Here is a 24,691-nt window from a genome sequence, read left to right as displayed (position 1 = left end):
ATATGCAAAAAAACAGAAACTGGCAATGGATCAATATGTTACTCTCAAAAATAATATTGACATAATGGCATGAAACAATCAAAAGTTATAGATATGACGCAGACGCAAATATAACCAGTAGCTAAGGCTTCTATAATCTTCTTTGTAGTTATTTTAGAACTTGCTCTTAGATCTGTTTTAGTTTGCTCTTCTTTTTGGTACAGATCACAACACGATTTTGACAGACTTTCAAAAGCGTCCATAAACCTACAGCCGACAAGAAACGACCAGCAAATCGATATCCAATCCACACACACACTAAACTAGTGCAACGTTGTGCATTACGCAAACAAGATTTGTATACAAAACATAGAAACGAAAGAAAGTCATATAATTCAGAAGAAAAAAAAAACGTCACGACAAGCGTCCTCCCAAATCAGTTACCCAGACCAGTTACAACTTCCATCGACCGAGCTACAGGGAATCGACCAGGCCTACTTCAGCTTCAGCAAAACCATAGGAGCTGAAGTGCTTCACCTTGAACTTCCACTCACCCTTTGCAGCGTCAAACGAGATGAACTCCACGCCCTGCTCCTCAGCCTTTTTCACCAGCATCTCCTTGTACTTGTCTACCCTTGGACCCTCCGTGTACGTCTCGCCTGTCTTCCTGTTAACACACTTGATGTTCAAAAGAGTCACCACGGCAGCTTTGTTCAGGCCCTCACCAACCGGGGGCTTTTCGTTATCGTCCTTGTACACAATCACCTCACGGTTATTGAATTCCACAATCGATTCCAGATCAAGGCCCCTTACATCAGTTTCTCCCAAGAATTTGATGCTGCCATAGCCTTGACGTCCAACAACAAAGTCTCTCACCCGACTGCAGTAGCCTGGTTCAGCACGTTCTTTGGCGGCAAGCTCCTCTAAACTAGGCTCCGTGAAGTAATCTGCCTGGGATAGCTTAGGTATGAGCTTCTTAACAGAAGAACCATTCGCATGCGCCTCAGGTAATGCCTGGTGGTGGTCATCACGGTAGGTGCCATTTTCCACTGAACCAGACCGAGCCGGTGACACGACAGCCTTGCCGCGCTCCTTCCCAACCAAAGCATCGTTATGTTTGTCAAGATCAGTTGAATCTCTCAGTACTGATTGCCTGTCAGCAGCACTACGTGAACGCCACTGGTCAGTTGGACGGATTATCAGACTCCTCGGGTTCTCTCTAGGGATAAAAAAGGCATCCGCTTTTGGTGTTGCAGGAGATTCTTCATCATCGGCAAAAAACGGAACCTTTCCATCAGATGTCTGATTATATTTTCGTGGCAGCAGTTTTATCCTTCTCTGCGACAAATGCCTAGGAACCACCATGGATACTGTTCTGCTTGGAAGAGGCTTCTCAGCAACCTGCAGGGCAGCAAAATGCTTTAACCTCAGAAATACAAACTGCTATTAAGTACCCATCGTGCCCATCTCTACTGCCCTTCAATCTACAGAAACTATTGCAAATACTAAAAATAGTAAAAACTAACCGGCAAACTTGATATGCCATACTGGATAGAGGGTGCGGATCCACCATTCCCAATGGACATCTGAGGCATTGCTGGAAGTGTCCCGAAGGGATTTGAAACAAGAGTCGGCTGCATAACCATATTGGACTGGCTGGTGGTTCTGCATCAAATATGCAACAGGTCACTAATATTTACAAGTCCAAAGAAAAACTATTTGCTTAAGTTCAAAAAGTATATTCTACGTGGGGATGAAGCAATAACAGATGTTGCCTAATACTCGTTTATGAGGTTAAATTTATGAACCAAGTCAAAACAACGTGTTTCCACTGTAGAGACAAACAAACACACAATAGTTCAAACTTCAAAGTTATCAGATAAAAGCTGAAAGAACCATCGAGTAGATTCTTCTATCTACAAACTACACGACCAATCTCCAGATTATATATCAGCATTATCGTTTACCATCACCTTACCAGTAGTTCATTCAAATCACTAAAGAAAAAAGAAGTAAAGAATAAATGTACTTCTGACGAAGTAAATGGAAAGAGTCATACTGCTGTCCAAATGGAGCCAGATTCATCGTGTTGGAAAAACCAGTGAATCCACCTGTAGAAGCTTCAGTATCCATGCAGGCATGCATACGCAGAAAAAAAGTTAAAAACAAAATCATTAATGAAACATAAGCACTGAGAGCATGCTCAGTTGGCAGTCAAAAATTGACTAGCCAATATTTGTTAACTCCAGAACTTGTCAAAAAATTTCCAAGTTCTGATAGGCAGGCAAGATACCCTTTTTTTTGCCTTGCCTGCATATTAGCTGACAACTTTTGGCACCAAGCCAAGCAGCCTCTAAATGGTAAGGAGACAGAAACACTAACCTGGTTGGGTTTGAGGTTGGAATGAGAATAAGCTTGGAGTCTGCTGAACAGGAGCAGATTGTTGAAATGTTGACTAAAAATACAAGGAGTGAGAATCAACATGTTATTCGCGCGAAAACAATGTTGAGGATTACATGACAGGAATAATAATATGATAAGTACAAGCCCAAATATGATAATTGCACAGGAATAGGATGCTTACTGTTAGAAAAGGTGAAGATGTGTTGCCAAACAGCCCTCCGGTCATTCCAGGGTTCGGTGTGTTGAATATACCAGTGGAGAAAGCTGGGGTGCTTGATTGCTGGCTAAACGACTGGCTAAATGGCGCTATTGCAGGGGAAGACTGAAACAGCCCAGCTGATTGAGTATTATTACTAATGGATAAGCTATTATTGAAAAGATTTGGGGTTGTCGATGGCGTGCTGAATAATGAAGGAGTAGTATTCGCAAATAGAGATGGTGAGGTATTTGCTGAAAATGCCGAACTGCTTGTTTGTCCAAATGGGGTAACTGTGGGCGACGAAAATGGGTTCGGAGTGGCACCAAAACCACCTGTAGAGGGCTTAGCAAATGGATTTGCCGGCGGATTTGTTTGAAAACTTGGCGACGGAGTTGGAAAGCTGTTCGCCACTGGAGTTACAGAAGAGTTTGGTCCACCTTTGTCTCCACGCTGGTAATCCTCCCACCTCAACTCTTCATGACTCTTCTCTTTGTATGCAGGCATGGCTGATATGGAATTAAGTTTTGCAGCAGGCTGAGTACCACTTGTAGCACTGTCAGGATCTGGTGTCTGCACATAAGGCTGTACTCTGGTTCCTCCAGATTGATTTCCAAATGAAGCTTGCCCAAATGCTGGTGCTGCTGTCTGCGAGCCAAATGGAGAAGTTTGTGCCCCAAAAGGCGAAGGAGTTGTTCCGAACGGAGTGCTTCCGGCTGCAGATGCTGTTTGTCCAAAGGATGGGGAAGAACCAAAACTAAAAGCATTTGCTGGCGTGCTTGAAGCTCCAAAAGCTGGAGCACTGCTCGCACCAAATGTTGTGGTTCCTGAGGATCCAAAACCAGGAGTCGTGGTTGAACCGAAGGGTGTGGAGCCAAATGCTGGTGTGCTGGAAGCCCCAAATAGGGATGTTGATGTTGAGCCAAACGCTGGGGTGGTCGTGGCACCAAAGGATGGCGTTGTCATGGTGCCAAAGGCCGGTGTAGTTGTGGCGCCGAAAGTGCTGTTGCCAAATGTTGGCTGTGTTTGCTGAAATGTGCTACCGAAAGGACTAGACTGGCTAGGAGATGATCCAAAACCACCAAAACTTGGCTTTTGTCCAAACAAAGATCCTGCAAAATTTGCAGAGTAGAGGGCATTACATCACACGCCAAAAAATTGTAGGTCTAAAGATAAAATTATAAGAACAAAAACTGTTTTAGTGGAACAAATGTGAAATGTGACATTAAACTTAAACATTACATGAAAATATGAATACATGCTGCCAAAACAAATATAACTACCAAATGACTTCTGCTGTATCTCATATAAGCATGTTTGAATAAAATACTCACAACTAGTGTCGTTTACGAACCCCTAAAAAGAACTAGTGTCGTGCACGTGGTCGCTGCGTGTAATGTATCGATGTTAATATGGAAGCGGATTAGGAGCACTCGGGTGCTCCACCCCCCTATATTCAAAAATAATTTAATAATTCAAAAAAAAGTTTAAAAAATCCTAGATATATTTTTGAACCAAATATGACTAGGTATTGTACTCGTATAAAAATTTTGGCCAAGGAATGATTCTCGTTGACTTCAGGGCAAAAAAGACAAATTTATGACGACTATATAGCATGAATAGTACTTATATCTAGCATTTTTTGGGAAATCTTTAACCCTGGATACAATAAAGGTCATTCCCTGTTTAATCTTTTTATATGAATGCAATACTTGGTCATGTTTGATTCCATAAAAAGTTCCGGATTTTTTGACTTTTTTTGAATTACTAAGTTATTTTTTAATATAGGGGGCGTAGCAGCCGAGAGCTCCTATGCATTTTCGTGTTAATACTACCTATGGAAGTATGAAGTATAATACAGAAGACATCATATAGACATGTATAGTGTTCCAAATGCATGTATTTAATACTGGCAAACTGTGTGAAAGGCAATCTTGTAATGTGGTTCATACAAATATGCTTATGGAAATGTATTGTGTTTTAGAGAATTAGGGAACTCCATTTTTCGAACAACTTTGTTCCCGCTTTAGCTCATGCACCTATACCTGCATGCACGTCAACTGCTACAGTTTTTTTGCTTATGATGCTTGCCCTTGCTATCAACAAAAATAAAAGTTATTAGATTTGGTGTAGTCCTTCAAATCAAACAAATCTATCTTTCTGTAGATGATGCTTTCATGAAATTATACTCTCTTTATTCACATCATTCACGAAACTATACAGTTAGGCCCCGTTTGATAGCTCAGTTTTTTCCAAGTATTATGAGAATACTACAGTTTATTAAATACCATGGCTTTAATTACTGTGAGCTGTTTGGCAACCCCAACAAACTGTCGTATTGTCAAAACTGTGGTATTTTCTCTGCATTAAAAAAAGAACCCTTGACTTCTATTTCAAAAACATAGCACGCAAAGAAAACGAGACTGTTCGTTATCGCCTTCCTCGCTCCCAAGCTGTCGCCGCCGCCCTGAAGATCGTCGGCCATGGCACAAGCCAAGAAAAATGGTGTCCTTCCTACCCTACTTGCGCTCCTCCTCTCCACGTAGGCGCTGTGCATCAGGTCAGCCCCCTGGCCACCTCATGCCATGGTCGCACATGCTGCTGGCTGCAACGCTAACTCCCAACAGACTGCTGGATGAGCCTGTGCACGCCGTTGCGTGCGATCATAGCCACACCGTACGTGTGTCGCGCTGCCATGTCGCGGCCTTGCTCGCCGCGCATGTGCTGCTCCTGACAGCTCATGCTCGCCGCTGTCGGACAAGCCGCAGCCAGGCCAGAGCGACGCCGTCCGCTTCCAAGCCGCGCCGCTCTGCCGCCGCCGCCGCTGATGCATAGCATGCGGCCGGGTCTGTTTATGCATGGCTGTTCAGTTTGCAACCACTGGCCAGCAAATATCGTGCATGTTTGCAACTGCTATGAACCGGCTAGCTTGCTAATTTACATCGTTGTAAACATGCACCAGCCACACACTGTCACAGTATTCCCAATACTACAAAATACTTTGATATGTCAAAACTATGGTATCTGGTACCTATAGACTAAAATACTGCAGTTTTTCAATACTATAGTTATATATGAACTTCAATCCTTTTAAGCTGAAAAGTATCTACTCGAAGCATTACATTAATTAGATCTTTATAAATATAAGAACAGTTGTGATGTTTAGAAGGATTGTTGTGTACTTCCGTATGGACCATCTCTCGGTACAAAATGGTTTGACTTCCTTTTTAAGCAAGTAGATTAAATCTAGAGGTTTTAATATGTATTAAATGTGCATGCAAATGTGTCCACAATCGGGCAGTTAGGGATGGTTTATATGAATGGCTTATAATTGGTTTGCCTTCATGAGTCAGGACTATAGAAAGGGGTGCTTGGCTGCTTGCACCATAGTACTCCCTCCGTTCCTAAATATAAGTCTTTTTAGAGATTACACTATGGACTACATACAGATGTATATAGACATATTTTAGAGTGTAGATTCACTCATTTTGCTCCGTATGTAGTCCCTTATTGGAATCCCTTATTGGAATCTCTAAGGAGTATTTAGGAACGGAGGGAGTATAACGGTAACGCCGATCTGCTTCTAATTACCGTTTTAAAATGACATGGTTAATTACGAATAGGCGTTAGGAGCCAGTTTCAGAACAGAGAGATGTGCATGCAGAGTTGCAGACGTGTGCACAAGTGGGCCGTTAGGCATGGCACTTGATACAAATGGCTTATAATTGCTTTGCCTTCACGATTCAGGACTGCATAGGAAGGGAAGCTTGCCCTGCAGCATTACAACGTCGACCCACGTCTGGTTACCATTTTAAAATGACGTGGCTTAACGGCTTTTCTGATTCGGCCCGCGTCGCCCTACCAAAAAGCGCACCAATATTTTGGAGAGGGAATCATCCGCCTTCATTTTGCCAACAAGCGGGCATGAAATCAAAACTGCTAGCCAAAATATTGGAGTCACTGAGAAGATTTGGCCTCCATCCAAGCAGGAGCCCATCCTACTAGTCAACGTCGATTTTTTTGGTGGGGCAACTCCCAGCCACCGTCCAAACAGCCCCTTAATTACAAAGGAGCATTAGGAGGAATAACGAGAGATAGGGGGATTTGCTACCTTTGGAACTACCAGCCATATTTATGATTTTCGATAGTTGGACAGAAAAATTCCAAAGTAAGCATCAAGCTTCAGTGCCAGATAAGAAAACCTTTTTCTTTTTTGCGAATCAGCCAGATAACAAAACCTAAAAGGTTGCTTCAGCATAGCTTTGTTCTAACCTTTCAAGAAACGAGGTATAACTGAGATAGATTTCCGCAAGGTTAGCAATGAAAAGCTGCGCATGTGCATGGCAAGTAAAGATCCAGTAATTAACAAAATATAATGAATAATAAAATGTGTTCATAGTGGTAGAAGATAAATGCCGAGATTGCGAGCAGAGCACGAACCGCTGCCAAAGCCGGAGGATGTGGCGCCCGCGCCAAACGCGGGGGCTGGCGACGCACCAAAGGCTGGTGTGGAGCTCCCGAATGGAGAGGACGACGGGGTGCCGAACGCCGGCGTGGATGGCTGGCCAAATCCGCCGGTTGGCGCGGCCCCAAACGCCGGGGTGGATCGTAAGCCCCGACACGCCCCGGCCGCGCGCACTGGCTCTCGGCCAAACGCGCCGCCGCCGGTGGAAGATGTGCCGCGCCGAAAGGCGAGTGCGTCCCGGTCTGCGGCCCGAAACGCGGGTGGGTCGGGCTCGAAGGCCGATTGTTGTCCGCTGCGTCGTCGGCTCCTCGGCCGCACACCCGATTGGGCCCGAAGGGGTTGCTGGAGGTCTGCCCAAAAGCGGCTCGCGCGGCCACGACCCGCCAACGAATTGGTGGAGCCCGAACATGTGCTCCGAATTATGGCGGGCGAGGCGGGGGGAGGGGGAGGGGAGGGGATGGGGGTCGCCGGCGGCGAGTGTTTCTTGTCCTCTGTCGGTAGTCCCTCGATCCACCGACGGGCCGAGGAATATAGGGCTATAAGTGTTTGCGTAAACTTCTACGAGCGAAGCCCTAAACTTGTTACTTGGGCCAGGTCGAGATGCGTTGACTACCTGTCTGGGCTGGGCCTAATAGGTTTGCCCCCACCAGGTATATAAATTATCGCACCTCGAACACTGTAGCGAGAGCAACCACGCAAACGTCTCTATGTTTCGGGCGTCGCTTTACACATAACTGGAGTGCCATCATACGTACATAGGATATCAGCAACTAGTTGATCGGAACGTCACAGTGAGTGCGGCTCATGCACAGCGATGGAGCAAGTTCGTCGTAGCTAGCGAGCCTCTCAAAACTGCTCTAGCGTGACGAACGCACAAATTCCTTGAAAGTTATAATAAACTGTTCGTGTTTGATAAGTTTACTGCAAGCAATCCAAAAGTGGTGGAGATATAGGGTAGAACCGTCTTTGACCCTTAAGACAGCGCTGCTACGCAGTTCTTTAAAAGGGAACTGATAGCCCAACTCAAGCAGCCTGTCATCGCCTTGGAGGGAGAAGATTCAACGGGAATTCGGGAATAAACTCATTCATAGTCAACCGCTATATGGGCGACTCTATGGCCGGAGTTAGACGACTCCGCAGTCGGCATGATTACGGCAGAGGAGACCGTAGTATAAGAGAAGCGTCGCGTAGGAGAGTCCGATACCGAGCGTGACTCAGAGCTAGAGCTACGCACGAGCAGCGCATCGATCGACGCGGCAACCGGACAGCTCATGATGTTAGAGTCACAGGAGCACGACACCATTGGCTAGGGACGGCTACAGGACGTACGGCACAGGGTTCTAAACGTACCCGATCGCTCTCTCACGGACGGAGGACCATTAGGTAGATCAACGCATGCGACGCAAATGGTATACCCGCACCCAGTCCAGCCGCGCCTCAATCTCGCCACCTCCTGGCAGGGGCCCTGGCTGGCCGCGTGATTGGATAAACTAGTAAAGGCGCACTCATGCTCAGCCGAAGCCCAGGCGCTTCGGGGTCGGGCCAAATCCGCCGCCGCCCGCCTGCGGGCTCCATTCTCCTAACACGCTACAGAGCGCACCGCCGCGCATAGAGTGTGGAGACTGCGGAGGCGCCGTATACCGCTCGCCGGCCCAGAGCCTTTCTCGCTACAATTCTGCACCGCCCCACCTCGCCTTCCGCGGCCCTCCCTTCGGCGAAGACTCGACCCGTTCGCCGCCAGTAACCTAAAACCGCACATCATCAATAGTTCTACCCCCGGACCCACGTGCGCCGCTATGTACGCGGCACTCCGGGCGTCAGACCCCTGCGCCAGACACCTAACCTACTCGGCTCTCGCGATTGAGCCGTGGCGCCTGTTCGCCCGGTCTCGCCTCGCGAGCCCTCGCGCCCTCACGAGCGCCTCGTCTCCGAGCCTTCCACACAGCAACGATTCCTAAATGATAGGTTCCGAATGGGTGCGATTGTGGAAGCTGTGAGACGCAAACACTGTGACCTAAATAGCTGTCGGCCACAGTCGAAAACGGCCCCTGCGTCAAAGCTCAAGCCCCAGCCTCCGCCCTCCGCCTCCGCGCCGCCCTCCGCCCGTCGTGCACGAGGTGCTCGACGGTATGCCCGCAATGACAAACGTCGTTCATGGGGAATATTCCGTTATAAGGGTTGGGTTTGAGGGTTCTAATATTTGCCCTTGTTTTTTAACCCGTAAAAGTGCACAAAAAGACCATTTTTGGACCCTTAAAACGCTAGTGAGGATTTGAGGGTTTGAGGGTTCTACTAGACATGCTCTTAGCCATTCGGCACGTGTCACGTTCTGGACGCTCTCTCCGGATTTTGTTTTTTTATTGTTTTTCGCATGCGTTTTCGGCTTTTTAAACGGTTTTTATGGGGTTTTTTCGACGTTTTGGTTTTCCACCGGTCTTCCTTAGCTTTTCGATAAAAAAATTCAAAAAAATAAGCAAAAAATGTGTTTTCTTTTTTTTTCTTTCGCGAGAGTCACAGTTTTGCTTTCATGAGAGGCACGGTTTTTCTTTCACGAGAGTCACGGTCGTGCCTCTCGAAAATGGAAAAAACATGTTTTCTTTTTTTCCTTTCGCAGAGTCGCGGTTTTGCTTCCGCGAGAGGCACAGGTGTTGTCGTGGACTTAACACGGCAAATGCCCTAGCGAAATGACTTAGGTGTGGAGCCATCGCAGCTAGGTTAGCTTGAAGGGGTTAAACGGGACAAAGGACACAAAGAGTTTACCCAGGTTCGGCCCCGCTCAACGAGGTAAAAGTCTACTTCTACTTTAGGTTGTATTGCTTGGGTTTCGATTACCAGGGAGCGAATACACTTGACCTAGTTCTCGATGAGTTGTTTCTTGAGTTAACCCGCCGCCGAGTCACCCCTTTATATGCAGGTTGATGCCCGGCGGCTTACAGAGTCCCGGTCGGCTCATACAAAATGTGTCTCGCTCGGTATCTAACTAAGCTTGCCTTACAATACAAGTTAAACGTATGGTGGCTCACTCCCGTGAGCCTCAAATCGTCCCCGGGTCTTGGGCCTTCAATAAGCTTGCTCTATGAACCGCCATCTTCATATATTCTTAGGCCTCTTCATCTTAAGCCGCCAGTGGCATGACCCGGCCCCTCCTGGGCGGGTCATATCCAGTAGTTATATCCCCAACATTAGGCCCTAGGTTGATTTGAACTTGTTCACATCAATCTTTAGTATTTGACTTAATAGAATCTTCCATCGTCTTTACCAATTCATTATAACCCGCCATGACATCACATCTCAGAATTGTGTTAACCCGCCATGACGTTATCTCGCATTAACTTCGCACGAGACCCAGAACATCTCAGTAGATCTTTTATCTTTAATGGACCTCCCAAAAATCGAGGCGTCCGTGTAGCCACATAACCTTTCTTGGCCTCCTCGATTCATGTGCATGCCATTTATCTATCTCCTTATAAATAGGGACAGGGCCCCCTGATTTCACTTTTACCCTTGCCTCTGCCTCTTCTTCTCCTTCCTCGCGACGATCGGCGCCCCCGGAGCTCCGCCGCCCCCATCGGCTGCATCAACCTGAGCTTGGACAAAACACGGCGGCGCTCCTCCACAGTTCATCAGCATCCCCAGGTACGTATTTCGACTTGTAGCAAATCTACGCTAGGGTTTGCTTAGTTCATCGGAGTTCGTTGCCGTTCTTCCTCTGGCTTCTTTAGATTGCATAGTTAGATCTGAATTCAATCATCAAAGATACGCGGTAGTAGTTTCAGCATTCATTTCAATAACAAAAAACATCCCCTCTGTAAAATATCTCACCAGAGCACATGAACACTTATGCTGTCCCACCTTAGGTTTAGAATTTTGTTTTATTTTCTGAACTGTTGTAGATCCAAAATCATAGCTCCAATCTGTGAAATATGTTTACCCATTACTTAGCAAATCCTCACTTGTATATCTGAGATATGGCAACTGTTCGGGCGGCTTAAATGATAAACCATAACCCTCCATATTAGTCCCATTTTAAGCCGTCGGCATATATTCATAATCTGTATAACCCGGCATTGTCATTCGTTTTATCCATGCTGGATCTTCCTTCCGCCTATGAATTGGCTTTGTATAATGCACTTTCTTTTAATCACTGGCCGGTTTAGCAGCACAATCCTTTACCCGACAATATTCTCTTTTGTAGTCAGAAAATGTCTAAAGCCAAAACCGTCACCTCCTACAACTGGCACTATTGTAGGATGCTGCTAATGCGACAGTATGATCAGAGACCCTTCGATGAAACTGTGTGTGATGCAATAATCGCAAACAGTGGTGTAAAGGAACCGTCAAAAAAGGTGCAAAACGTTTGCGATGGAGGATGCATCAAACACGGTTCAGATTTTAGTTGCGTGTGTGATGCAGGGCATACGGTTCAGTTCAATGAACTGTTTGCGATGAGGCAGAACAAAAGAAACGGGCAACCAGATGAAGGCGTGTGCGATATACAACATACGGTTCACTCGGATGAACTGTTTGTGATGAGGAGGAACAATAGAAACGGGCATCTAGATAAAGGTGTGTGCGATTGAGGGCATACGCTTCAGAAGGATTAACTGTTTGCGATTAGGCAACAGAACAGAAACAGGTTAGCCAGATCAAAGTGTCTGCGGTTGATGGCATACACTTCACATGGATGAACTGTTTGCGATTAGCCACAACAAACTGAAATAGTTAGATAGATCAACGTGTATGCGCTAGACAGGCACACTGAAGAAAATATGCCCTAGAGGCAATAATAAAGTTGTTACTTATATTTCCTTATATCATGATAAATGTTTATTATTCATGCTAGAATTGTATTAACCGGAAACTTAGTACATGTGTGAATACATAGAGAAACAAAGTGTCCCTAGTATGCCTCTACTTGACTAGCTCGTTAATCAAAGATGGTTAAGTTTTCTGATCATAGACATGTGTTGTCATTTGATGAACGGGATCACATCATTAGGAGAATGATGTGATGGACAAGACCCATCTATTAGCTTAGCATAATGATCGTTAAGTTTTATTGCTATTGCTTTCTTCATGACTTATACATATTCCTCTGACTATGAGATTATGCAACTCCCGAATACCGAAGGAACACTTTGTGTGCTGTCAAACGTCACAACGTAACTGGGTGATTATAAAGATGCTCTACAGGTGTCTTCGAAGGTGTTTGTTGAGTTGGCATAGATCGAGATTAGGATTTGTCACTCCGTGTATCGGAGAGGTATCTTTGGGCCCTCTCGGTAATGCACATCACTATAAGCCTTGCAAGCAATGTGATTAATGAGTTAGTTGCGGGATGATGCATTACGGAACGAGTAAAGAGACTTGCCGGTAACGAGATCGAACTAGGTATGAGGATACCGACGATCGAATCTCGGGCAAGTAACATACCGATGACAAAGGGAACAACGTATGTTGTTATGCGGTTTGATCGATAAAGATCTTCATAGAATATGTAGGAACCAATATGAGCATCCAGGTTCCACTATTATTTATTGACCGGAGATGTGTCTCGGTCATGTCTACATAGTTCTCGAACCCGTAGTGTCACACCCACGATGCGGCTATATCTCCCACGTGTCGGAGCATGACTTAGAGGCATAACCGCATTGTAGGCATGTTGCAAGAGGGGTAATCTTTACACATCCCATGTACTGAATAAGAAAGAGGTACAGAGTTGGCTTACAATCGCCACTTCACACAATACATGAATATAGCATTACATCATCCAGAATACAATCAAGGTCCGACTATGGAACCAAAATAAGAAAGACAGCCCCAATTGCATAGATCCCTGATCACCCCGACTGGGCTCCACTACTGATCAAAAGGAAACGAAACAACACAACAAACACTAACTTCATCGAGCTCCTCCTCAAGCTCGGCTGCGTCACCTGCACTGGTATCATCGGCACCTGCAACTGGTTTTGGAAGTAATTTGTGAGTCACGGGGACTCAACAATCTCACACCCTCACGATCAAGACTATTTAAGCTCATGGGTAGGAACAAGGTAGTGAGATGGAGCTGCAGCAAGCACTAGCATATATGGTGGCTAACTTACGCAAAAGAGAGCGAGAAGAGAAGCAAAGCACGGTCGTGAACTAGAAGTGATCCTGAAACTACTTACGTTCAAGCATAACACAAGAATCATGTTCACTTCCCGGACTCCGCCGGGAAGAGACCATCACGGCTACACACACGGTTGATGCATTTTAATTATGTTAAGTGTCAAGTTTTCTACAACCGGAAATTAACAAACTCCCATCTGCCCATAACCGCGGGCACGGCTTTTGAAAGTTCGAAACCCTGCAGGGGTGTCCCAACTTAGCCCATCACAAGCTCTCATGGTCAACGAAGGATATTCCTTCTCCCAGGAAGACCCGGCCAGGCTCGGAATCCCGGTTACAAGACATCTCGACAATGGTAAAACAAGACTAGCAAGACCACCCGCTGTGCTGACAAATCCCGATAGGAGCTGCACATATCTCGTTCTTAGGGCACACCGGATAAGCTAAGCGTACAGGAGCCGACGTAACCCAAGTTGCCAAGGGATGGCCCTGCACGGTGCTCTAGTTTGGACCAACACTCAGAGTCTGCAGAACCCAAGGGAAAAAGGCTAGGTGGCAAATGGTAAAACCAAGGTTGGGCCTTGCTGGAGGAGTTTTATTCAAGGCGAACTGTCAAGGGGTTCCCATTATAACCCAACTGCGTAAGGAACGCAAAATCAAGGAACATAACACCGGTATGACGGAAACTAGGACGACAAGAGTGGAACAAAACACCAGGCATAAGGCCGAGCCTTCCACCCTTTACCAAGTATATAGGTGCATGAACTAAATAAGAGATATTGTGATATCCCAACAATATCCATGTTCCGACATGGAACAAACTCCAATCTTCACCTGCAACTAACAACGCTATAAGAGGGGCTGAGCAAAGCGGTAACATAGCCAAACAACGGTTTGCTAGGACAAGGTGGGTTAGAGGTTTGACATGGCAATATGGGAGGCATGATATAGCAAGTGGTAGGTATCGCAGCATAGAAAAAGAGCGAGCAACTAGCAAGCAAAGATAGAAGTGATTTCAAGGGTATGGTCATCTTGCGTGAGATCCCGCAAGGAAGAAGAACGAGTCCATGAAGAAGACAAACAGACGTAGTCGAACAGATCCTCACAACTCCGGAACGAAACCGAAGCTAATGAGAGAAGCAACCCGGAAAGAAGCAAACAACATAGTAAACAACCATCACATAAACATGGCATGATGCACAACCAAGTATGATGCATGTCCGATTTAATGGCATGGCATGGCAAAGTGCAATAAACAACACTAAAATTAAGTGGAGCTCAATATGCAACGAGTTGCATATTGATGAAACACCACATGACTTATTTAGTTCGATCTCGTTTATGTACTCAACAATATTAAATGTTGGTTAGCATGGCAAGAGGTGAAGCAAAATAAAACTACCTATCTAGGCAAGTTTAAATGAGGCCGGAACAACAAACAACAAGTCCGGAAACTCCTCATGTGCATATTTTAGGTTTTGGTACTGTTCTGCCCTAAACATAATTTTAGAGTTGTTAAACATGCAAAGTGATGCCACCATGTTAAACTAGGCATTTTTCCACCCCATTTACATATAAAGTTTGTTAGGTTTGGAGCTACGGTTATTTGGTTATGAATTAAAGCATTTTAACATGGCATTAGGTAAATTATAAGCAAACATCATTTTAAACATTTTTAACATGGATGAAAGTTGCAAATTATGAATCTAGACACAATTCTAAGCATTTTTCATATATAATTTATTTTAAAAAGATGCACCGTTTGTGAGTTATTAAATGTATGAACATGAGGGTCTTTTCTGAAAAACTGCAGTCTCTGGAATAATATCTAAATTCGTCCACGGAAAAAAAACATGAATCGGGCCGCATCTGAGACTTGGCCCAACAGGAGGAGAAAAAGGCGCTTGGGTGTGACCTCACCCATGGGCCAGACCTAGTTCGGCGGATCTGGAGGCCAACAGCGTGACGCTGGGCCACTCCAGATCAAGGCGAGGCAGATCGATACGTTGGACGCGGTCAATGCACGCGGCTGGACCAGGCGAGCTCTTCTCGCTCGATCTGGACAGCGGGGAGGTACTGAAGCGGGTGCGGCCATCTGCTCGTCGGAAGCAGAGCAGCAGCGGCGCTGAACGGAAGGCGGCAGCGGGGTCCGGCGAGGCAGGGAACTCCGGCGGAACAGCAGGGATGGAGCGAGCGCAGGTGGGTTAACACAGACGGGCCAAGCGGGCACTGCTCCTGTCGGTGCGCCATGGCTCCTGTCCTACGACGGTTCAGAGAGAGGGGGAGAAATGCATGAGGGGAAGAAAAACAGAGGAAGGAAGGAGAAATAAGGGGAGGCGGCGAGGGCCCTGGCATGATTGCAGCGGCGCTGCTCCGGTGAAGCCGTAGACGAGTGGAGGTGCTCTGGGCCGAGGTGAGCGAGCTGCTGCTCGTAACTGAAAGAGCAGAGGCAGCTGCAAGGTTCAAACACCGGCAACTGGGCGTGATGGGCTTCGGCGATGTAGGCGCGGCGACTGATGCAGGCAAGCAGGACAAGGCGGGGGGACTCCAGCGAGCGGCAGGTTGGCACGGTTCCGGCGAAGGAGAAGCAGAGGAGGCATGAAAGGAGGGCGGCGCGACGCGAAGCACCAAGGGCGGCCATGGCGGGTCCCTATAGAGAGAGAGACGAGAGGGATGAGAGACAGCAGGGAAAACGAGTAGGAGAAGTTCGGGGATGGGGAATCCGTGCGTGGGCATGCTGAGAGCGCCGAATCCGGGCGCGGGCGATGCGACCTGAAGACGAGGGTAGCCATAGCGTACGGGGCCTCGGATGCTCGTTGCTGCAGGAGCTCTTGCTCCTGTGGTCGTGGATGAAGGCGGCTGCGGGGCCGAAGGACGACGAGGATGCAGGAGGCGCAGGGTGGCGGGAAGGTGGCTCGGGCTCCAATGGTGTGAGCTGTCGGAGTGGAGGCAAGGCGATGACTGCCTCGATCCCATCCGGATCGAGTACCTGGGGCGTCGGCTGAAATTGAGGAGAAGGAGATTGAGGGGAGGCTCAAGCGCATGTGGTTTGTGAGAAGATAATGGGGGTGGATCCCCATGGAGGATGAGGTTGTTGGCGGCTCCAATGGGCAGGGGAGGATGCGGGATGGATCCCGATGGAGAGGCTAAGTGGAAGGAGAGGTGGCTGGCTCGGGTTGGTGTGGTGGTGAAAGCGAGGAGGGGATTTTTTTGGATCAAGGATGAGCCCGAGGAGGAAGAGACAGGAGGAGTGGCGGCGGCTTGGGGTGGATGGGACAAGTGTCGTAGGTTTTAGGGTTTGGTCTGAAATTAGACTAGGGGTGGACTATATATATGGAAAAGAGGGGAGTTGGACCATCCGATCAAAATCAGACGGTTGAGATAAAATGCTAGGGAAGGCCAAACAAATAATCGCAGATGTTTTAGGGATGTTTGGGGATGATCCGAATCCAACGGTGACGGCTGCCCGGGTCGGGTCCGGGACAGCTTTCAGACGCGCGCGTGAGGAGGGCCGCGGGCTGACGAGAGAGCTTAGGTTGCCTGGCGGTAGGTAGTGGGCTGTGTAGACGGTCTAGAGAGGAAAGAGAGGGAAAGCCCGGCAACAGTTTCCGGAGACCGAAAACGTCCGACTATATTGCTGCTATAGTTATCCGTTGGGGCGTCAAACGGACTCCGAATGCGATGAAACTTGGCAGACGGCCTACTACAACATAAAAACACCGCATGCCAACTTTCAACCCATTCCGAGAACATTTTCCGGCCACTTATAAAATACCATTTCGGACATGCCGCGGGCGCGTGCAAGTGTGTCTGGGCTCAGAACGGACAACAGAAGGAACTGGGAGACCCGGGCTAATGCAAGTTTTGAAAACATGATGATGCAATGCACATGATGACATGACAAGATGCAACACACAAGCGAATGACATGGCAACGACAGCGAATAACTGGAGGACACTTGGCGCAATGGTCTCGGGGCGTTACAACACTCCACCACTACGAGAGGATCTCGTCCCGAGATCTAGAATGGCACCGAAGGGAAAAACGGAAGAGGAAGAGACGGTAAAACTAAGTTGCTTCTTTGACAAACGAGTGAAACCAAAGAACCTTGAGAGGTTGAACAAATTGAGAGAAAATAATACAATGAAGATGAACGGAGTGGAAAACACTCCGTTAGGAAAGAGGAACAAGGAACATCACGAGAACCCTGTAGGTTGAAAGACATGAGAAAAGGGTTGCAATGAACAAGAAGTACATGCAAGCACTCTGGTAGAAAATGGGAAGTACAAGGAACGATAAGGATCAATTGCGACAACACTCCGGTTAACAAGATAGAGAAGGAATAAGAATGATATAATTTGGACAGCACTCTGACTGTAAATGGAAGGAATCGAACATGATCTTGACAAGATGAGGATACTTGATGAGATCAACAACACACTAACTCCGGAACTATTGAAAGAATGGCACAATGGGTAAAAAGATTTCAGACAGCACTCCGGTTGAAAAGTGAGGCAAAACTTGATAAGATGGGAGAACTTGCAAAGAGGGCGCGATACTCCGGTTAAATGGACAAGCACGAAAAAACATGACATTTGACAAAACGAGATGATGGGTGAATATAGCAACAATACAAAGCCTTCGGAATGAAATAAAAGAGTGGAATGGAATGAACAGAGGGAAACAAGATCTTGAGATAGCGCGCTTACAACAAATGCTAGAATGGAGTTGTTGGATTATCAATAGCGAAAGGATAAGCTTGATATGGACTTATAGAAGACATCTCAAAATTATGAGGTGACAACTTGCCACTCACGGAAAAGATATGATTGGGAGCTAGAAAAAAGATTGAAATCTTCTTCCACCGAGGTGATAAGGATAAAACTTGGATCATAGATAATCAACACAAAGAGCAACATTCCCAATGGAAGACTTTAGGTGAAAACTATACCAAGATAACTCTAAGGAAGAAAGTGATGGGTTTAAATATCTCATTCCTGACAACTTTTGAATCATGAAACATGAACTCAAATTGTCACGAATGACATAACACCACCTCAAAAGATGAGATAGAAAGAATTGCACTTCGAAATGCAAGATGAAGAGAGCTTAACCTGCTCAAGACAAAACATGTATTGAGCACCATGTTTATTTTAGAGTATAGCTTGGCGGATCTTAACTTCAAGAGAAATATTGAAGAGCAATAAAAAATGCAAAGAATCCTTGACGAACTACCATGTAGAACCTCCATGAAGAACTCCGGTAACAAAATGATGACCCAATGAAAGGAAAGAGAAGTTGAAAACACAAGGTGAAGCCTTGTAATGATTAGAAGGAGCTTCACGATGATATAATCAAGAAAAGCTTGGAACTCAGGAAAAGAAAGGTGAACCATTGAAAACGAGAATTTTGATGAACCTCCGGAATAAGGAATTAATCACTTGGATGAAACAAGAATAAGAATTATGTTATGCGTATCCTTCACCAATTTATATTGATGGCGAGCAACGGATTTGGCATACTACTTATTCTCGTAGAAAGGATTAAGAGCGATATAGCGCAAACTTGAGAAGGTCTTCGACGAACCACCGGAAGGGTTTTGAAAGAAATGAATGAATTGATACAATACCAACGGAAGAGAATTCTTGAACGAACCACTGGAAGAATTGAAAATGAAAATAGCAAAGGCACAATTCACAGGGAAGAATTGGAAACCGAAAGAAGATACTTGAGGGGATTTGATACAAGATAACGAAGAGATCACGAACTAATTAGAGAATACTTGAGCGATGCACCGGTAAGATTTAGAGAAAGAGAGCTGAAAGTTGAGAATGAATACTTCTGAGATGATGGGCTCTGGAGAATCAAACTGAAAAGACTCCTGAATTGCTCCGGATGGGTGAAAAGAATTCTCACAATCAAAAACAATTATGAGAGGATGGCAACAAGCTAGAATCACGAATCTTTGAGAGAACGGATAAGATTTAGAGTAAAACTCTTCTTCGGTCTTCAAAATTCAAGAATGATGACGAGAAACACCACCATGAATTGCCGAGGTACTCTGAGATGAATATTAGAAAGGTTGAACTAACGATGAAAAGAATTTGAAGATCTTGGAGAAAGACATTTGACTGATGATAATTCATTCTTACGTCAAACTTGGAAAAGAATTTGAGAGTAACACCGGTTAAATAGAAGAGTCAGGTAAGATCCTGGGAAAAGACATGTGGGTTAGGGCCCACTCAAAAGAAACACCGTTGAATGATTACTTGAAAAGGAGATTGCACAGGTTGAATTAAATGGCTTGAATGAGGTAACAACCTCGAAATAGTTTGAATTGAAAACAGAGTGGAAACACGAATCTTTGAGATATCTTGAGCACTCCAGAAAAATTGAATAGCGTGAAGTGAAAGATTAAGAGGTGCAACGGCATGAGAAAGCATTGAAACAAGGAAATAATATGATCAACAGAGCTTGACTTGAATCCACCGGAGAAGAAAAAGAGCGAATAATGATGAACTTGAGGCTCCGTTAGTATCTTCCTGAGAATCACCAGATAAGAACATTGACGGAAAAGAATGAAGAGGCTTCCCATCAATAAGATGGATAGTTGATTAAGTAATCTGATTCCTTGTAGGAAAAGGGTGGGAGGGCGGGAAAACAAAGGCAACTTGGGGACGGATGAAACAAACACCGTTGAGAAGACTTAGAATTGATCTTGCGGATGTTGAAATGAACGGATCCACTTGAAGAGAAACACGCCGGTTGAAAAGGATTGACATGACAATCTTGATTATCATGAAGGATTGGTATTCACATAGGAGTATGAGAACACCGCTTCGGAAAGGTATGGAATCAACACTTGACTTCGAAGCAACTCGAATACCACAACTCAAAACAAAACAAAGGATTGGCTTGCAAAATAAGCCGGAACAAACATATGATAGAGATTTCGTCCGAAGTTTTCGTGGTGGGGCCCACACGGGCTCGATCGTACATCACCATCATGTACAAGGCAGTGCACATGACATACGAAGCGTCCCCGAGTCAGCATAGCCAAGGACTCTTTAAGACACAACGAGACCACTGTAAAACCAACCGTGGATAGGCGGACCACTAGACGTCGAACCCTAATTTCATATCATACATCTGTCGGAAAGATATCCTAGGAGCTACTTGAATTCCCACTTATAAACTCCCGAAACTCTCCGGTTATGCAATCAGGTGTTGGGATACAGGGGAAGCATAATAATCTCACCCAAAACTAACAAATCCTACATCCAGTTGTATCCATCCTTCAACACATAACCAAGACACCTTCGAAAATCATTTACCTCAACCTTCGAAAAGCATCCGTTATACGAATTATGGCAATACTCCCGAACTCCTGCCCCAGTACTGGATGATGTCGAGGTTATCTCACCAACAACTGCATAAAAGAGATTTTCGATGTCGGTGAAACTCAGGTATTCCAGAACTGCAACGATAAAATTGTGACGACAAAACCTCGGAGCTCAACTCCCCGGGACACTGCCACAACCCCTAAATGTCAGGAGGCACCAAGAACAATGTTCTCATCACAAAAACATCGGAATGATTCCAAGATACGCGCGTGATCCTAAAAAAATATTTTAGTGAAATTTGAGAAGAGAAGAGTCAAAACTCTACGTCAGGAGGCCTCACCAGAGCGACGAAGGGACTGAGTAGTAAAAAGAATCCTACTCTCCGATATATATATATATATATATATATATATAAACCTATAAGACTCAAAACATTTTTCTAGACTCAACAATGCCAACGATTCGATCAAGCAGGGGGCTCCTAAGTCGGGGAAGTCTCTGATTACCAACTTGTCACACTCACGATGCGGCTATCTCCCACGTGTCGGAGCACGACTTAAAGGCATAACCGCATTGTAGGCATGTCGCAAGAGGGGTAATCTTTACACATCCCATGTACTGAATAAGAAAGAGGTACAGAGTTGGCTTACAATCGCCACTTCACACAATACATGAATATAGCATTAGATCATCTAGAATACAATCAAGGTACGACTACGGAACCAAAATAAGAAAGACAGCCCAATTGCATAGATCCCCGATCGCCCCAACTGGGCTCCACTAGTGATCAAAGGAAACGAAACAACACAACGAACACTAACTTCATCGAGCTCCTCCTCGAGCTCAGCTGCGTCACCTGCACTGGTATCATTGGCACCTGCAACTGGTTTTGGAAGTAATCTGTGAGTCACGGGGACTCAGCAATCTCACACCCTCGTGATCAAGACTATTTAAGCTCATGGGTAGGAAAAAGGTAGTGAGATGGAGCTGCAGCAAGCACTAGCATATATGGTGGCTAACTTACGCAAAAGAGAGCGAGAAGAGAAGAAAAGCACGGTCGTGAACTAGAAGTGATCAAGAAGTGATCCTGAAACTACTTACGTTCAATCATAACACAAGAACTGTGTTCACTTCCCGGACTCCACCGGAAAGAGACCATCACGGCTACACACGCGGTTGATGCATTTTAATTAAGTTAACTGTCAAGTTTTCTACAACCGGATATTAACAAATTCCCATCTTCCCATAACCGCGGGCACGGCTTTCGAAAGTTCGAAACCCTGCAGGGGTGTCCCAACTTAGCCCATCACAAGCTCTCGCGGTCAACGAAGGATATTCCTTCTCCCAGGAAGACCCGATCAGGCTCGGAATCCCGGTTACAAGACTGTTGGGGAATGTAGTAATTTCAAAACTTTTCCTACGCACACGCAAGATCATGGTGATGCATAGCAACAAGAGGGGAGAGTGTTGTCCACGTACCCTCGTAGACCGAAAGCGGAAGCGTTAGCACAACACGGTTGATGTAGTCGTACGTCTTCACGGCCCGACCGATCAAGCACCAAAACTATGGCACCTCCGAGTTCTAGCACATGTTCAGCTCAATGACGATCCCCGGCCTCCGATCCAGTAGAATGTCGGGGAAGAGTTCCGTCAGCACGACGGCATGGTGACGATCTTGATGTTCTACTATCGCAGGGCTTCGCCTAAGCACCACTACAATATTATCGAGGACTATGGTGGAGGGGGGCACCGCACACGGCTAAGAGATCAATGATCAACTGTTGTGTCTATGGGGTGCCCCCTGCTCCCGTATATAAAGGAGCAAGGGAGGGAGGCGGCCGGCCTAGGAGGAGGGCGCGCCAAGGAGTCCTACTCCCATCGGGAGTAGGACTCCTTCTTCCCTTGTTGGAGTAGGAGAGAAGGAAAGAGGGGGAGATGAACAAGGAAAAGTGGGCTGCACCCCTTGTCCAATTCGGACCAGAGGGGGGCGCGCGCCTCCTTCCTTTTGGCCTCTCTCCTCTATTCCCGTATGGCCCAATAAGGCACATATACTCCCCGGCGAATCCCCGTAACTCTCCGGTACTCCGAAAAATATCCGAATCACTCGAAACCTTTCCGGTCGTCCAATATATCGATCTTTACGTCTCGACCATTTCGAGACTCCTCGTCATGTCCCCGATCTCATCCGGGACTCCAAACTCCTTCGGTACATCAAAACTCATAAACTCATAATATAATTGTCATCGAAACCTTAAGCGTGCGGACCCTACGGGTTCGAGAACTATGTAGACATGACCGAGACACGTCTCCGGTCAATAACCAATAGCGGAACCTGGATGCTCATATTGGCTCCCACATATTCTACGAAGATCTTTATCGCTCAAACCGCATAACAACATACGTTGTTTCCTTTGCCATCGGTATGTTACTTGCCCGAGATTCGATCGTTGGTATCTCAATACCTAGTTCAATCTCGTTACTGGCAAGTCTCTTTACTCGTTCCGTAACACATCATCCCGCAACTAACTCATTAGTTGCAATGCTTGCAAGGCTTATAGTGATGTGCATTACCGAGTGGGCCCAGAGATACCTCTCCGACAATCGGAGTGACAAATCCTAATCTTGAAATACGCCAACCCAACAAGTACCTTCGGAGACACCTATAGAGTACCTTTATAATCACCCAGTTACGTTGTGACGTTTGGTAGCACGCAAAGTGTTCCTCCGGTAAACGGGAGTTGCATAATCTCATAGTCATAGGAACATGTATAGGTCATGAAGAAAGCAATAGCAACAAACTAAACGATCAAGTGCTATGCTAACGGAATGGGTCAAGTCAATCACATCATTCTCTAATGATGTGACCCCCATGTCTATGGCTAGGAAACTTAACCATCTTTGATTCAACGAGCTAGTCAAGTAGAGACATACTAGTGACATACTGTTTGTCTATGTATTCACACATGTATTATGTTTCCGGTAATACAATTCTAGCATGAATAATAAACATTTATCAAGATATAAGGAAATAAATAATAACTTTATTATTGCCTCTAGGGCATATTTCCTTCAGTCTCCCACTTGCACTAGAGTCAATAATCTAGTTCACATCGCCATGTGATTTAACATCAATAGTTCACATCACCATGTGATTAACACCCATAGTTCACATCGTCAGGTGACCAACACCCAAAGGGTTTACTAGAGTTAATAATCTAGTTCACATCGCTATGTGATTAATACCCAAAGAGTACTAAGGTGTGATCATGTTTTGTTTGTGAGAGAAGTTTAGTCAACGGGTCTGCCACATTCAGATCCGTAAGTATTTTGCAAATTTCTATGTCAACAATGCTCTGCACGGAGCTACTCTAGCTAATTGCTCCCACTTTTAATATTTATCCAGATTGAGACTTTGAGTCATCTGGATCAGTGTCAAAACTTGCATCGACGTAACCCTTTACGACGAATCTTTTGTCACCTCCATAATCGAGAAACATATCCTTATTCTACTAAGGATAATTTTGACCAATGTCCAGTGATCTACTCCTAGATCACAATTGTACTTTCTTGTCAAACTCAGGGTAGAGTATACAATAGGTCTGGTACACCGCATGGCATACTTTATAGAACCTATGGATGAGGCATAGGGAATGACTTTCATTCCTCTCTATCTTCTGCCGTGGTCGGGTTTTGAGTCTTACTCACTTTCACCTTGTAACACAGGCAAGAACTCCTTCTTTGACTGTTCCATTTTGAACTATTTCAAAATCTTGTCAAGGTATGTACTCATTGAAAAAAAACTTATCAAGCGTCTTGATCTATCTCTATAGATCTTGATGTCTCAATATGTAAGGCAGCTTCACCGAGGTCTTTCTTTGGAAAATTCCTTTCAAACACTCCTTTATGCTTTGCAGAATAATTCTACATTATTTCGGATCAATAATATGTCATTCACATATACTTATCAGAAATGTTGTAGTGCTCCCACTCACTTTCTTGTAAATACAGACTTCATCGCAAGTCTGTATAAAACTATATGCTTTGATCAACTTATCAAAGCGTATATTCCAACTCCGAGATGCTTGCACCAGTCCATAGATGGATCGCTGGAGCTTGCATATTTTGTTAGCACCTTTAGGATTGACAAAACCTCTGGTTGTATCATATACAACTCTTCTTTAATAAATCTATTAA

The 24,691-nt window shown here is 45.5% G+C and overlaps 1 pseudogene; it reads right to left on the bottom strand.

The window, feature by feature from the left end:
* Window positions 1-303: 303 nt before the first annotated feature.
* Window positions 304-15,404, bottom strand: LOC125546778 (annotated as a pseudogene).
* Window positions 15,405-24,691: the final 9,287 nt, after the last annotated feature.

Source organism: Triticum urartu, chromosome 3, assembly GCF_003073215.2.
Source record: "Triticum urartu cultivar G1812 chromosome 3, Tu2.1, whole genome shotgun sequence".
NCBI lineage: Eukaryota > Viridiplantae > Streptophyta > Magnoliopsida > Poales > Poaceae > Triticum > Triticum urartu.
This window is presented reverse-complemented; position numbering and strand designations above follow the sequence as displayed.